Here is a 17,169-nt window from a genome sequence, read left to right as displayed (position 1 = left end):
ATTGATTCTATATTGAATTTAACCGAACTCATATGAGTTTTACCTTTTTTTGTTGTTGTTTGTGTGCTTGCTTTTGGACCATACTCAACTGTTCAGGGCTTACTCCTGGCTCTGTACTCAGGGATCACTCCTGGAAGGCTCAGGAGACCATATGGGGTGCTGGGGATTGAAGCCGGGTTGGCCATGTGCAAAGGCAAATCCCTACCTGCTGTACTATTGCTCTGACCCCATATGTTTTTAATAGTTTATTAGTTGATTTGTTTGGAGCTCAGAGGTGATCATCTTCATATTTCCTAAAAATGATGACAATCCAGTCTCTTCCTTTTTAATAGTTATCCTTCTTTTTCAGGTTTTATCAGATTGTCTAGTTAGAGCAGTGCTAAATATTGATGGTGGTAGACTATTCGAAAGTTTCACACAGGATTAATGCTTTCTCTAGCTTTCCAGGAGATATTTTTAATGCTTTATTAGATTAAGTTCCTTCCTTTAAATCTCTTGTTTACTAAGAGTTACTAAGGGTTTTACTTAGAGTACTAGTTTGGTCAAGTCCAATAGATACTTATGTTCATATTCATTTATAAATAGCTTGAGATTTCCATTGTCACGTTCTCTTAAGCCAGTAGTTAGAAATAGTTTTATTTATTTTATTTTTTTAAAATTTTTTGCTTTTTGGGTCACACCTGGCAATGCACAGGGGTTACTCCTGGCTCTGCACTCAAGAGTTATTCCCAGCGGTGCTCAGGGGACCATATGGGATGCTGGGAATCGAACCCGGGTTGGCCGCGTGCAAGGCAAGCGCCCTATCTGCTGTGCTATCTCTCCAGCCCCTAGAAATAGTTTTAACAAAATTATTAACTTCTTTTTAGTTGTATGTACTATTAATTATTTATTCTCACTTTTATTTTGCCACTTATTATTGTTGGTTTATATCCCTTAGGTGTCCCAGGCCTTGTCTCTTCAAATATGTTGTCTATCACCAATGTTTTTTATTTGTTTTTATTTTTATTTTTAATTTTTATTTGTTTTAATTTTTAATTTTTATAAGGCCGTTCACAATAATTTATTACATTCAGTATTCCAACATCAATCCCAGCGCCATTAAAACTTACCACCACCATTATTTCAAAATTTCTCACCACCACCTAAGCCTGCCGCAAAGGCAGATCCTAAATGACTTATTTTATATTGCTTCACCAACATACTTGTGACCCTCCAGTCTGCTGCCTTCTCTGGGAACCGGAACCCTGCAGTCAGAATCCAAGGGTTAGTTTTGGTTTTGTTTCAGCCGTTCCTTAGCTTTGTTCCTTTTATCCCATGTCTGACTGGAATCTGGTATTTGCCTTTCTTCCTCTGACTTGTTTTGTTTACTAGAATCCCCTCAGGTTTTCTCTATGCTGCAAATGCCAAGATTTCATCTAAAAATCATGTTTTAAGTTTTAAGTTTTTTGAGTAGATGGAATGAGAAGGGCATTTGTTTTTCAAATTGTAAATTCCTAATCTGATTGCTTGGAATTCAGCTGATGCACGATACGTTTCTGACTATTTCCTCATTTTCTAGTTTTACTGAGTTATCTACTGTGGAGAGCTGGTTGTGCGTGGAAAAGACAGTGCTGTCTCTGTGGGAGCCCGTGAGAGGGGGCAGAAGGGGGATTGAGAGCCAGTGGGGGATGGGTGCGAGGACTTGGCCAGACACTCCTACTGGCCACAGAGTGGTGTTGGGTGGGCATCGACTGCATCATTTATAAAATAGTCATCATCATAGTGCTTCCTTTCTACATCGTGTAAAGCACTAAATTGGTTAATGATGCAAAACACTGAAACAATGTGGAGTATAAGTATTAACAGAATCAATATTTTATTTTATTTTATTTTTTTTACAGTTGTAGATTTACAGTTTTTTGTGCTTTGGTTTCAATTATACAATGATCAGATACCCATCCCTCCACCAGTGCCCATTTTCCACCACCATGGATAATATCCCTCCCACCCCCATCCCCCCATCCCTCCTGTCTCTGTGGCAGGGCAATCCCCTGTGTTCTCTCTCTCCTTTTGGGTGTTGTGGTCTGCAAAAGAGGCATTGAGTGGCAAACATGTTCAGTCCATAATGTACTTTCGACATGCATCTCCCCTCCTGGGAGGATCCTCCAAACATCCTTTATTTGGTGCTCCCTTCTCTATCTGAACTGCCCTTTCCTCTAGGATACCCGGCTGGCCTCTAAGTTATGGAGTAATCCTCCTGGTGCTGATCTCAGCTATTCTTGGGTATTAATCTCATACTTTGTTACTTTATATCCCCCAGATGAATGCAATCTTTCTATGTCTATCCCTCTCTTTCTGACTCATTTCGCTTAGCATGATACTTTCCATATTGTACCACTTGTATGTAAATTTCATGACTTCATCTTTTCTAACAGCTACATAGTACTCCATTGTGTAGATGTACCAAAGTTTCTTTAACCAGTCATCTGTTCTTGGGCATTCAGGTTTCTTCCAGTTTCTGGCTATTGTCAAGAGTGCTGCAATGAACAAACAAGTGCAGATGTCACTTCGACTATACATTTTTGCCTCTCTGGGATATATTCCCAGGAGTGGTATTGCTGGGTCAAATGGGAGCTCAATTTCTAATTTTTTGAGAATCGTCCATAGTGTTTTCCAGAAGGGCTGAACCAGTGGACATTCCCACCAACAGTGAAGGAGTGTCCCTTTCTCGCCACATCCACGCCAGCAGATTATAGATGAGATAGGAAAGTTTCTCATATTACTGGGTACTTGTTGAATCTAACGTGAAAGTGTTGAAGTTACCTTTAGGATTGTGGGGCATCAGTGTCCCCTTCAATTACTGTAGGTTTTATTTATTCAGATGTTATGTTCTAAATGTTTAAAAAATATCCCAAACTGCTATACATTTTTGGTGTGTATTGACTCTTTTACCAGGATGAAATTTCCCTTTTCTTTTGCTGTTTTTCATTTTAAATTCAGTTTTGCCTCATTCACACCTTTTTGTCGCGTACCTTCTGTTTGGTATTGCTGTTCTTAATCCTGTTATTGTCAGCCTTCCTGGGTGTTAATCTTTGCATCTTGTATAAAATTTAAAAAATAACTGAATTCATTTTTGAAGCTCGTTGGTCTAGGGGTATGATTCTCGCTTAGGGTGCGAGAGGTCTCGGGTTCAAATCCCGGACGAGCCCTAGTTTTAAACCCCAAAAGGCTCCTCTATTGATAGCACAGCGGGTAGGGCGTTCGCCTTACAAGCGGCCAACATGGCCGACCCGAGTTCGAATCCTCTGCCCCTCTCGGAGAGCCCGGCAAGCTACCGAGAGTATTTGATATGCCAGACACAGTAACAACAAAGTCTCCAATGGAGACGTTACTGGGCCCGCTCGAGCAAATCGACGATCAACGGGAGGGCCTTTACCTTTACCTTTTACCATTTTTGAAGCGTTTATTAGGGGAGTGAACCTGAGTATTTTTGATGTGATTACTGTTTTCTTGGGCTATTGTTTGCCGTTTGCGATATGTGTTTCTCATTTACTATATTTTCTTGTACAGTTTCTCCCCTTTCTGCCATTTCTTGGGCTTATTGGTTGCTTTGTTTCAGTTTTGATCCTTAAAGCAGTGTTCTGAAGTCTGCCTGTCATTTGGGAGAGGACTGTTCTTTGGAATGAGTTATTTTTTGCCATGGAGGACATTTAGCTTCTTGGCTCCCACGTCCCATTTCAGTGGATCCTGGTACATTATGTGACAACCCTGAGATTCTCTTTCCTGCCCTTCTAGTGATTAACCATCTACCAAGGCTTCATAGAATACAATGTATTTTTGTTTTCCAGTGGTTGTTTATATTTTAAAGATATATTTATCTGAACCTAAGATGGATGGGACCACTTAGGATTTGAGTTCCACATTTTAGTACTCAATAATCAATAAGTAACTTGTAAATAGTATTTTCCACCCTTAGGGCCAGAGAGATAATACAGGGGTTAACATGCTCACCCTGTATATGGTTAAGCCTGGTTTGTTCTCGAGCACTGCATGTGATCTCCCAAGGACTGCCCACATCCCGAGCACAGAGCCAGGAATAACTTTTGGCCCCCAACCCCTGTTTATCCTCCCCCACCCCTGAAAACCTGCTGCTGTTGTATTCCACATCCTGTTCCTGTTTGTTGTTGTTATTTATTTTATTTTATTTCTTGTTTTTGGGTTACACCCAGTGATGCTTAGGAGTTACTCCTGGCTCTGCACTCAGGAATTACTCTTTTCAGGTTCGGGAACCTGGGTCAGCCACTTGCAAGGCAAACACTCTACCCACTGTACTATCGCTTCCACCCCAAACATCCTTTTCTTAAATTCATTTTTTGTTGAGGTAAAATTCACAGAGCATAATTCCCGATTCTACCACTTTAAAGAGTACAGTTCAGCAAATTCCAGTGTGCTATCACAGTATTGTACAACTATCACTATTCTAATTAAAAACATTTTCATAGTTCCACAAAGGAACCCACCCCCCACTGGCTAACATTGCCCTTCCCCCACCCCTGAGGAAAGACTCATTTATTCATAGTTTGGATTTTTTTTTTTTTTTTGGTGTTTGCTGGAGCCCACCTTCAGTAGTTCTTTCCAAGAGAGTTTCTGGGAAGTGTACTTTCTGTGCACTCAAATGTCTGAAAATGTCTCTTCCCTTCCTAAAGGTTGAATAGTGATTTCAGTTCCCCCCCCCCCCCCCCCGAGTTCTTCTAAGAACTGGTTTGTTGACTCATGTGCTTCTGTTCTCCTGATGGCACGGGCTCCATCTTTAGAGTGGATGCTCTGTGCAAGGTCTTCCTATAGGCCAGCTCTGCCCTCCATGCCGTGAGGTCACGCCTGTTCCCCGCATGATGGATGAGGACAAGGAGGTGTGGTGAGAAGCAGCCCCCACAGCTCAGAGAGAGACAGTGCCCACCCTCTGAGCCCCTGGTGCTCCACAAGTTGAATCACTCTGCTGTTCCCTGTAGGTGACCGATATCACTGTTTCTCTGGAAGAATTTGACATTTCCCCCTTTTCTCTAATTCTAAAATGTCTCCATTCTGGGACTAACTACTCTATTTTTATGTAAGCCAGCTTTTCATGTGAATGCTTTTAGTCAGAGGACTTGTGTTTCTCAGGAATTTTTTATTGCACTCATTCCCTGTACTCTCTTTGGTCTCTGGTTGGGACTTTAGATGTTGGTTGGGGTTTATAACCTTCATTTCCCTTTACCTGACTTTTATCCTTCCCATCTTGGGAGCCTGTGCCGCCATGTGGGAGAATTCCTGTCTGTCTCCAGGCCACTAATTTGATCTTCATCTGCTCCATGCTGCTTTTTCAGTCCCTTTGTATATTTAACAATGACTGTCTGGTTCTTAGATCTATTTCATTCACTTATTAAATTAAAAAAAGTGGACCCTGTGATTTGCAGTGCTGTTAATGACAGGGTTTCATGAATACAATGTTCCAATACCATACTCTCACTAAAGTGTCTCCCCACCAATGCTTCCCGCCCCCAACACACACACACACTTGGTAAGCAAAGTTATGCCTACCAGTTTTCTTTTCCTTTTCTTTAAAATTTTTATTAGTGAAACACCATGAGGTACAGTTGTCGACTTACAAATTTTGGTGCTTGGGTTTCAGTTACACAGTGATCGAGTACCCATTCCTCCACCAGTGCCCATTCCCTACCTCCAATGATCCCAGTATCCCTCCCACCCCATCCCACCCCACCTCTGTGGCAGGGCATTCCCTTTTGTTCTCTCTCTCCTTTTGGGTGCTGTGGTTGGCAAAAGAATGCCTACCAGTTTTCACACTCTGTTCCTTGGCCATTTGTTATGTCCTTACTATGTTTCTTTATATCTCACATATGAGAAAGATCATTCCATATCTGTCTCTCTCCTGGCTGACTTCTCTCAGCATGACACTCTTCCACTCCATCCATCAAGTGGCAAATTGTGTGATTTCACCTTTTCTTATAGACAAGCAATTTTCCATTGTGAATTTATATCACAACTCCTTTATCTGGTTATCTTTTCTTGAACACTTGAGGTCGTTTTCAGATTTTGACTATTGTGAATAGTGCTGCAATGAATATAGGAGTGCAAATGTCCTTTCGAAACAGAGAGCTTGGACCTTTGAGGCAGATGCCAAAACGTAGACTTGCTGGGCTGTATGGAAGCTCAATACCTATTCTTTCGAAAGTGTCCTTAAAGGTTGAACTAGCTGACATTTCCACCGGCAATGGATGAGGCTTCCTTTCTTCCCACACTCACACCAACACTGTCTTTGTTCTTTGTGACCTGTGCCAGTCTCACTTAACTCCTTTTATCTTAAATGGATGAGGTAACTTCTTTCATTGCTCTCAAGTGTGGTTCTGTTTTTCCTACTGTCTTGACGTATATTTGATAAGCTTGGCCAACCTCTTGAGGTGTATGTGGACTGTGGGAGTTCCACTTTTCTCCTGGGTGTTGGTACTACTCTAAGACTGCCTGACCCTTAGGAATGAAAGATTTCTCCTGGGCTCTGTGAGCTGTCACTACTGATTTACTGCCCGGCATCATGAGGAAGGGACAGCTATATGCTTCTCCCACCATCAGCCACCATCACATTACATCTGGGGTTTCCTCTGTGACCCCATTTCCTTGACTTTTGACTTGGAGCTATTATCTTCACAGCTCTCTTGTGCTTTGGACAGTGGTACCCATTTCTAATCTGGGCCCATTAACTTTCTGCTTTTCAGGGGTTCCCCATGGTTTCTGTCCTATTAAGAACCTATTCTGGGGGCTGAAGCAATAGTATAGTAGGTAGGATGCTTGCCTTGAATGTGGCTAATCTGGGTTCAATCTGGGCCACCTCATACGGTTCCCTGAGTCTGCCAGGAGTGAACCCTTAATGCAGAGCCAGGAGTAAGCCCTGAGAACAACTGGGTTTGGCCCAAAAAACAAAACAAGCAAAAAAAAAAGAAAAGAAAAAAGACTTGTGTTTTTTAGCACTGTCACTAAGTTTTAAGGATTAGTTACCTTAGTTGTTTTAAAGGGTTTATATGTTTGTGAAGTGATTATATCCTCCTGTCCCATTCAATCTTTGTTCTGATCTCTGTTTTATTTTTGGAGGGGTGGGGCTTTTGGGGGGCTCTGGGATGACGCACAGTGGTTGAAGGGCTTAGTGATAGGACTTAGCACTATGGTGCTTCCTGGGCAGTGGTGTTGATAGGCCCGTTGTGCTCGGGGGACTCTACATGTTGGAGCTGTGAAGTGCCAGGGATCAAACTTAGATCATTATGCAAACAAGGGAGGCTCCTGACTCCTGAGCTATATCCCAGCCCTCTGACCCTCTTTCAGTGGACTATTTGTTCCAGAGGGCTTTACAAGGTTGCACACAGTTCTGTATAATTACCATGGCATGGTTATCATTTTCTGGATCACTGAGATTTTGGGGGGTTATCTCTATTTAATTACTGTGTTCTATTTCTTCTAGTGGCTATACCTTAATTGACTTAACCATTTCTCTTTACTTCCCAGTTTCTTACCATCCTAAAAAATGCTGCCAAGAACCATGGGTACCTGAAACTGTGGGACTGTTTTCCTAAGGTTGTATCCTAAGGGATGTATGTGTGTCTTTGTTGTGTGTGTTTATTGTGGCACCATTTACATAAGTCAGCTGAGCACTTTATCCATTTCTAGGTGTTCGTTTTGGTGATCTGAAGCACTATCCCCATCATTGTGTAACTCTCTGTTCATCATTTCCAGAACCTTTCCACTGTTTTAGAAGAAACTCCTTTCTCAATGAACAGCAGTTCCCAGGTTCCCTCTGCCAGTCCCCAGCTGGCACCATTCTGCCTTGCATCGCTGGGCTTGTGGCGCCTGGATTACTTCTAGAAGTGGAATCATATAGTGTTTGGCCTTTTGGGACTTTCCTAGCACAGAGCTTCCCAGGTGCATGCCTGTAGTCAAGGTGTTTTAAGATGACTTCTCTGGATACGAACAGAACACAGGAATGAATGGACTGGATGGAATGAGGACAAACTATTGGCTTTGGGACACAAAGCTGAAATTACCCAGCTGTTGGGGTGGGTGGGAAGCATGAGGTGAACAAGAAGTGACATAAGGTCAGTGGTGGAGGATTTCGGGCACTTTGGTGGGAGTGAAGGTGCGATAATGTACAACGGAACCATCAAGTCATCACACTGTAACCAAGTGACCAATAAAGACCATCAAATTAAATAAAAATGCCCACTCTGCCCTGTTCCCCGAGGGATGTCCCCCACATAGCCATCCGTGTTTGGGTGTCATGGGAGTCTTCTCCCAGGAAGCCGGGGTTTCTCTCTCTGTTCATTGCACAGGGTTTTCCTGGAGACTCTGCCATCCTGGTTCTCTTAGAGATTCAGCTCTAAGCTGGGGCCAAATGAAATGAAATTTCATTCCCAGCAGGGCCGGTTTGAAACTTTATGTGCATAAACTTGCTATACAGTGAGTACTTTAGAGCTCTACCTGCTCCCTTCCTCCTTCCTGCGCCACCTGTGTTACCACCAGGGTCCAGGCGCCCCTGGGTGAAGGGTGGCCCGGGAGTATCTGTGGAGTGGCGACAGGGAGTGAACAGCTGAAACATGTCCTTGCGTTTGTAGTGCTTGGTTTCCTCCGCTGCCAGCCCTGAGGAGTGGAGTGAGGGGCTCCGGGAACATGTGCTCATCCCTGCAGTTCTTGCTTTGATACCTGACCCTGGAGGAGCGGATTGCAGTGAGAACAAGGGGGCGGGTGGGAGGGGCAGTGCTTAGGGCATTAGGGCCACCAGAGCCAGTGGTGCCCCGTAGAGCTCTCAGCGCTCTCTAGACTGCCCCAGGTGGGGCGACAGCCGGAGTGCCACGAACCTGGAGTGGCAGAGCTTGGGGTTTGGGGTGGGGGATGATCCTTATCCCTCTGCCCGTGCACCCTCGCTCCTCACCTCCACAGCAGGCCTGGAACAGACACGAGCTTGGCTAGTTCAGGCACCATGCCACTTCGTACCTGCTCGGCCACGGGGCTCAGCCACCACCGGGCACAGGGCAGGATCCTGGAGGCACGAGCCCAAGCCCAGATTGGATTCTGGCTCTTAGATCCAGCTGGGAATGCTGGGCCCGGTGACATGGCCCCAGTCTGTGATCCTTAGGGCCCTGGGACTTTTGGTAAGGTCCAGCTGTGAGTCTTTCCCCACACTTCTGTGTTCCCGTAACAGCTTACCAGTCTTTGAAGACAAACCAGGTCCCATCACACTTGTGCTATTGGTTCCCTGCCCTAGTTCACCATTTCTCAGGAGTTGAGACCTGCCAGGCCTCTCCATCAATGAACTCTCCCTTATATCTTGGTCCTCCTCCCCTTCCTTTTCCTTTCTTCCCCTCCCCTCTTCCTCCTTCTCCTCCCCATCTCTTCTCTTCTATCCCCTTCTCTCCCATCCCCTCCCCTTTTCTGTCCTCCTGCACGCTCTGGATATAGACAAGATTGTCGGGAAGAATCAGACTCTCCTGCTTGTTCAGGAACAAGAGGCACCTGGAAGGTAGGGTAGGTGTCAAGTCCAAGACTAGTGACAGGCTGAGCCCCTCGCCATCTGCGAGAGGCCTGGGCGTCCTGTGCCAGGGCAGGCTGGGGAGAGGCTGACAGCAGAGTGGTCAGGGGAGACATCTGGTAGGGCACCTCTGCCCTTGGGGATTTCACTCCTGCAGAGTGGACAGTGGGGATAGACGCCCCAGGCCCCCATACTCAGTTGTTGTTTGTACCTCTCCGTGTGGTTGGATGGGACCCAGCCTCTCTCAGGCTTCTGAGGAGCCAGTTGGCAGCTGGGCGAAGTGTCCCAGGCACCGAGGGCCTTTTATTTCCACTCGGGAAGCCAAGCCTGGACTTTCAACCCATGTGAGCCTAATGGACACGACTCAGGAGAGATCCCTTGGTCTCCTGCACCCTGGGCTAGAGGCTCGCAGGCCCGCATGACCCTGCCAGGAGCCCCAGTTGTGGGGTCCCTGCTGTGTGGTGCCTTGCCCACTGCTCCCTGCCAGCCCAGCAGAAGCAGGGGCTGAGAATGCCGGACAGATGCTCCCGAGGAAAACGTGGCATGGAAAATCCATTTTCAGAAGGTGAGATGTAATTGTGGGTAATTGAAAACACAATCAAGCTCTTTGTCATCATTCTTAACAGTGCTTTCTCCCTAGCCATTCATAACATGAGTGGAAACTTTCTCTACAGGGCGCTCCCTCTCATACATGTCTTCGCTGCAGTGCTGCAGTTGTCTTGTTCAGAGTGGGTGCTGGGGTGGAGGGGTGGGTACCGATGGGGGACCAGCTCAGTAGGCAGGAATGGGCGAGTTGGGGAAGGTTCTGGATTGGGGGCAGGTCTGAGCTGTGGTATAAGGCACAGCCTGATTCCAGCAGTGAGCTCTAAGCTCAGCAGCTCCGGTGAGGAATGGAAACATGGAGCTGGGAAGAGAGGGGCTGGCAGGTACACTCAGGTGAGCCCCCAGGCCAGGCCCAGGTGCCAGACTCAGCCTTCCATGGGGAGGCAAAGGATGCAGATGGAGGAATTTCTTCTCTGAAAAGGTTAGATATATTCTGTCCTTCAAAGAGTGGTTGGGACCATCTCAGGAGAATCACCAAGGCCAAACTTTTATGCTGATTGCTGCCCCTCTCTGCCCTAGCCAGTCTGGGGAAGGGGAGCATGCGAGGAGTAGGGGAAAGGGTCTGCACAGGGCTGGCCTTGTGTTCGAGTGTATACCGCAGAGTGAGAAGCACGGAACTTGGGGCAGGTAGTTCTGAGCTTCCGTCTGTTGCTGACTCCGAGATAACCACACAAGTGCCGACAGGCGTCTTACCTCGAGGATGAGCAGGTCTATCAGTTTGGGGCTTAGTATTATGAGTGATGCCCAGAGAAGTGTTCTCAGAGGGGTATTCTGGAGCTTCGGGTTTCATGCACTCAAAGTCCTTCCTGGCCAGACCTTTCTTGCCAACCTTTCATTGAGTTTGATCCATCTGAGTCTGGAAGACTTGTTTGTGTCGTTCCAATATGACTGGTGGGGGGAGGAGGGAAGGGAATTCAAAAGAGCCACTGAGCCCAGTATTGGAAAAAGTGATTTTTCTTTTTTTAATTAATTTTTATTGAAAACACTGTGATTTACAAAGTTATTCATTATACAGTTGTTCAAAGCATTTAGTGTTCTAACACCACCAGTGAGACCTTCCCTTCACTAATATCGCCAGTTTCCCTCCCAGTCCCAACCTGCTCCCTCAGGCACATAACAAATTTACCTTATATTGCTTATTCCAACAGAAATTTAAGAAATGGCAAATAGAATGATCATAAAATTAATTTGTAACAGCCAATTTGTGATTACTATATACTTTTGACCTGTGTAAATAAGAAAACTAAACCATTTAGTACAATATAATAGAATGCCTACTCCCATTTACATATGTAAGTTTTCAACTCTGGAATCTAAAGTATATTACATTAAATTTTATTTTATACTTGGATCACATGGTAATAATGATGTCTCACATGTCATTAATAAAACTTTTAAAGCAATTCCGGAGGAATTTACATGGAATGGGTTAAAGCTTACAAACAAACACCGTCCTCCCATTGTTCATTGATTTGCTCGAGCGGGCCCAGTAACGTCTCCATTTTTGAGACTTGTTATTACTGTGTTTGGCATATTGAATACGTCACGGTAGCTTGCCAGGCTTTGCCGTGTGGGCGAGATACTCTCGGTAGCTTGCCGGGCTCTCCAAGAGGGGCAGAGGAATTGAACCTGGCTCTGCCGGGCTGGCTGGGCGCAAGGCAAACGCCCTACTGCTGTGCTATTGCACCAGCCCAGGTTAAATATGTAAAATTTCCCCCTACACTTAAAGTTTTCCCCTAAACTGTGGTTTACAGAGTTGTTCATTATAATTTGTTGCAGGCATTCAATATTCTAACACCAATGGGGAAGGTCTTTTCGTCTGTTTTGGGAATGTGATCCTCTTTGAGAAGCCAGGTGATGCTGGAGTCTAGGAATCTGTCTTGGACATCTCTCCATGATGGGGTGTGGGGGTGAGGAGCAGATGTCCCATAGTATAATAATTTAAGGTTATAGGGGTACTGAACAGGGTGGTGGATCAGTAGAGACCTGAGAGGTGGCAGGGCAGCAGAATCCAGGGAATGAGAGTCTCTCAAGTTGTCTTCGCTGACACATTTGCTCAGTTGTTGCAGAAGAGTAGGAGATTGGAGGTTGACTGCATGTGTGGGTGTGGAAGGGTAGGTGTAGAGAGATGGTTGCATAGGCGCTAGATGGATGAATAGAAGGCATTGGTATAATTAGAAAGATGGGTAGATGTATGTATAAGTGAACAGAAGCTTGAGTTTGTAACTACTGACTCGTTGAATGGGCACTCAGTGGGAGGAAAAGGAGAGGCAGATTGATAGGTGGGGTTGGATAGGTATATGGATGAAGCAGAGGATGGGGATGTCTGGACAGGCAGAGTAGAAGGAAGATATATGGATGAGATGATGATTGGAGGGAGATTAGATGGGTGACAGAAGGAAAAGATGGATGGGGGTATATATATATATATATAGGAAGATGGGTGGATGAAGGGTAGGGCCATTGCGTAGAGGAATCTGAATGGATGGCTGTGCGGATGGAAGGATAGGTTGTTGGGCAGGAGGCAATTTAGGTGGACGATGAGACTCAGTAATATAAAATTAATTAACCTGCAACTCAATATGCAAAGACCCAGGTTCTGTGTGTGACTTAGAGTTGTAGTGGTTCTGAGAGGAACTGGCCAGCCATAGAGAGAGCACCACCATGCCCCCCTGGACTATGCAGATCTCAGCCTACCTGAGTGTCAGCCATCCAGACCTAGTGGTGCTTTGGCTTTCCAGAATCTCAGCCAGGCATATGGCCAAGCACTTGCTTGTTTCGTCCTTGTCACAGTGTAGGAGACTGACACTGAGAGGGGGCCAAGGTCACAAGCCCGGACAGGAACAGAGCCTGGGGGTGTGGCAGAGGCTGGGGGGCTCTAAGCTAGCGCTGTCACTGTGGATGCGATCAGAGGTGGTTTTGGGGCTGTCTTGGCAAGGACAGACTGGGCAGACGGCCCTGTCTGCAGATCCAGGCAGAGGTGTTTCCCCTGGAATGCTTCCTGTGAGGGGGCCCTGGGCCTTCAGTCTGGGTCCTGCACCCTGGGACCTTCCTGATGTTCCTGTATTATGTCTATTGAGCTGGACAACACTCACGAGTGGCGGCCTCACATTCCAGCTCAATACAAAGGTCCAGGCAGCTGGCATGCCCAGGAAAGCGGCTGGGAGAGAGAACTGTTGGCCCAGGGTTAAGGCTGTTTCCAAGGAGGCGAAGTCTCTTGAGAGCTGCTTCTGCGGGGGTCTTCTCCTGATGCTCAGCAGGAGCTTTCTGCAGCCCACTGACCTCTGAGAACACCATTATTTCCCAGTGGTGTGGAAAGCTGGACCTGGCAAAGCCATCCCCTAGAACACATGCAGTTGGCTCTAAGCCGGGTCGGGGGTTGTCTGGTACCTTGTCATGCTGGGCCCCTTCGACGTAATTGGTTCTGTTCTGAGGGCTCAGTGGTTGGGGCTGGAGGGACCTGGGGCTGCTGGACAGGGCTCCAGTGATGGGTGTTTGCTCAAGGAATGGTCACCTTCATGCCTCCTGTCCTCTCTGGAATCCCTTGGGACTGGTCACGTCCCAGCACATATGTGCAGCTTCTTTTATGGTGGATTTCTGGCTGAACAGGTTGACCCTCATCACATCAGAGTTGGGCACCGGTTGAAACATCCAGACTCATCTCTTGGTTGGTGAACTCCAGGGCCAGGGAAGTGGGACTTCAGAAGTGAAGAGCAGGAAGCCCCCATGTTTGGGAGGCAGGAGAGAGGGAGCTGGACCTGAGCAGGCCTTAGCAAAGAAAGATAAAGCTGGAAAAACAGAAAAGTAATTTTGGTGCATTAAGCTGGAGATGGGAGAATGTTTACGCATCATTTAGTTTACGGATGGTGATAGGTTAGTGGTTAGATTAGCAGGAAGCCAGTCGGCTTGAAAGGAGGGAATTAATTTATGAGACTGCAAAGGGGAAAATTGTTTGCAAGAAATACAGGGGTTTTGTTGTAATAGCATCAAGTTTAGCAGAAACAACAAGCACTGACAGGCTTGGCTGTCCATCAGGGCTCCAGCAGCTGCGAGTGTTAAGTCTGGGGACTTAGGCTGGGGTGTGCAGCAGAATGCCAGCTCATGGTGGCCCGCATCTCCCCTTCTCCCAGGCCAGGAGAAGGCTGTGCCTATCCGTACACTTCCTGGCCTTCTGCATTGAGATCCTGGAGTGTGGCACTTGAATTGGAGAGAGGGATGACTCTGGGGTTTGGTGATGGGTAAGCCGACACCCAGGATGTCCAACAGTTCCGACACAGTGTGTCCCAAACCCAGGAGAGTTGGCTCCTAGGTGACTCTTCCTGGTGGCTTGTCCAGTTCCTGGGCCACATTGTGACCCGAGAAGGGATGCCCAGAGGCCCAGAAAATCCTCTGCTCATTGCATAAATAGTCTTATTCTCAGCTCTTGTGCCTAGAGAAGGACTGGACTAGAGACCCTGGGTTCTAATCCCAACCAAGGGACTTGGGGAATTGGTGGAGCCTTTCAGAACCTTGGTGTCTTCACCTGCCAGCACCCAGAGGCTGCCATGGGAGGAGGTGAGAAGCTGTCAGGCCCCTGGTGAGGGCAGGGGGTCCTGGCAATCCTCAGTGTGATCACGGTGTCATTCATGGTTGGGGAGGTCAGCAAAGCTTGTCAGGCCCCAGGTTCTGGAGCCTTCCCCCTGGCTTCTGTTCTGTTTGTAGGAAGTAGCTCTTGCCTGGGCTCTGCGTCCTGGGCTGCTGCCTCAACTGCAGCAGGGGAGCCCATGTCTGGCTCAGTGGTGTCAGGCAGAACTGGGGGAGGGAAGTCCTGGACTTGGCATCCTGTGTCTTGGTTTCCCGTCCCACAGAGACACTTGGATACCCCATGGGTCCCCTGGGGGGCATTCGAAGCAGGTGGGCCACTGCTGGTGTGGTCACAGGGTTACAAACCTGGGTCACACTCCCTGCAGTCTAGATCAGTTGGCATCCCGGATGGCATGTAGCAGCTTATGAAGGCTTCCTTCTCCCGGGTCCCCTTGAGGGATGTACAGGTGAGGAATTGAAGACCAGAGAGAGGGACATACGACTAGCCAGTGGGGAGCCAAGACCTGAACCTTCTTCTGAGGCCACCCTCCTTCCCCCTCAGCCTGCTTGTTCCAAGGGCTGAGCATTGGGTTCTCAGGAGGTCCCCATCTGCCTCCACCGTGGTAGGATTCACAGCTGCAGGCAGATTGAGTGAAATCCCTCCAAGGGGCAGCAGGGAGGAAAGGAATCCCCTTCCTCCACTGCTGCCCAATGCAGGGACGCAGGGGCAGTGTGCTCCTGGCCCAGCATCCATGCTCCTGTGACAAGCTCTGCGGGGCAAGGGGCTGAGTGGGTGCTGGGTAGAGAGAGAGCTTCCTCCCAGTGAGGTGCAGCAGCCACTTGGAAAGGCGTTTTTCCAGGCTGAGGGAACATCTGTTTTGAAAGTGAAATGACTCTGATGTCACCTGGGCTTGAAGGAGCCAACCCACCCGGAAAGATTGGGACAGCGCCCGCTCGGTTTCTCCCACATTTAGCTTCACCCTGGGCAAGGCGGGCTGAACTTTCCCGAAGTGCTGCTCTCAGCAGAAAGCGCCTGCCTGTGGCGCTCAGCCAGGAGGCATTTTGCACAAATTACAAGGGCTGGGAATGGAGGCCAGCCCCCAGGGAGAAGTCAGGCTCCCTGCTTCTGTCTTGGAGAGGAGCTGCACAGTGCTGTTGGGGACCCTCAGAATGGCAGAGAATTACAGCCTAGACGTTTTAGGGTTGGAGACAGCTCAGCAGGCTGAAATGCATGCTTTGCATGAGGGAGGTTTGGGCTCCATCCCCAGGCACCCCAGGTGGCCCTTGAGCACCTCCAGGTTGCCTAACCGCTGAACCAGGAATAGTCCCAGAGTATCAGGTGTGACCCCCAAACCAAACCATAGTAACAAATATGGCTGCCAGTGTTTTTTTTTTTAAATAGTGGTCATACCTGGCAGTGCTGAGGCCTGGACATGGGGCCATACCCAGCAGAGCTCCGCTTGAGTGTTGCCTGGTGGTGCTTGGGGGCAGTATTGGGTGTCACAGAGTCTTGGGGTGCCAGAAATGGAATCAAGGCTTGCATCTGCCAACAAGGGTTTTCCACTTGAGCTATTGCCCTTGTTCTGCCGCAGAAAAGGGGGTGTTTTTCAGATCTAGGAAGCCCCTGTCAGCTCTCTGGTGTTGTGTTGGAAAGCTGTGGTCTGGATATTTGCCCTCCCTGACTTGGGCTATCAGTAACACTCTAGCACTTGGGCTTTGGTGGAGAGAAGTTTTGGGGTATGTGTGTGTATGTGGATGATACTCTCATGCCTGATATGGATCTTTATGGGGCAAGCATGTGGGGGGACACTGGTTTGCTGGGATGGGGTCTTCTAGCTCCTCCGGGTGGCTCCCACTGCTTTTTAGAAATGACTTTTGACACTGGAGAGAGACCCGGGCTGGTCTGAGTTGGTACTTTTTGCTGTGTGACTTCAAGTATGTTTTTAACCTCTCTGAGCCTCGGTTTCCTCAGGAGGGAGTGATACCTGCTTGCAAATCTCTTAAAGGAATGGAACAAATGCCATGTGTGCTGTCTTAGTTGCCTGCGTGGCCCTGAGCAGGCACCCGGAAAACAGGAGTGTTTCTCCTCTCCTCTGCGGCCCCCTCCGGTTCTTGGCCCCCTCCTCCAGGGGCTTCTCCTCCTTCCTACTCACCCACAAGGCTCTTTCTGGATGGAGTGGCTGGAAATCTGTCGCGCTCACCTTCCTGTACCCTCTGCTGTCTGGGACGGAGAGATCTGAGCTCAGAGATAACAGGCCATTACTGTGAGGGCCGCTGCATGGTGTTAGCAAAATGGGCCAAGTTGTAAATTTCTCTGACTTCGGCTTTTTGGAACCCTCAGAAATAAATGCAGGGACAGCTCAGGCTCGAGCAGATGGGAGTGCCCGTGGACTCACTGGGAGCCGATGACAGGAAGGCAGCGAACGTGTCTGCTGGGGTCTGGGTGGCCTCACTGAAGG

At 47.7% G+C, this 17,169-nt stretch overlaps 1 protein-coding gene and 1 non-coding gene across 3 annotated transcripts in view; both read left to right on the top strand.

The window, feature by feature from the left end:
• GRID1 (glutamate ionotropic receptor delta type subunit 1) overlaps positions 1-17,169 on the top strand; it is a 754,440-nt gene that overhangs the window by 43,860 nt on the left and 693,411 nt on the right. The gene's annotated exons all lie outside the window — the stretch shown is intronic.
• On the top strand, positions 3,117-3,188 carry TRNAP-AGG (transfer RNA proline (anticodon AGG)). The gene has a single exon. It is a non-coding gene; the product is annotated as a tRNA-Pro (tRNA).

Source organism: Sorex fumeus, unplaced genomic scaffold (genome assembly GCF_029834395.1).
Source record: "Sorex fumeus unplaced genomic scaffold, SorFum_2.1 ptg000078l, whole genome shotgun sequence".
Taxonomy (NCBI): Eukaryota; Metazoa; Chordata; class Mammalia; order Eulipotyphla; family Soricidae; genus Sorex; species Sorex fumeus.
This window is presented reverse-complemented; position numbering and strand designations above follow the sequence as displayed.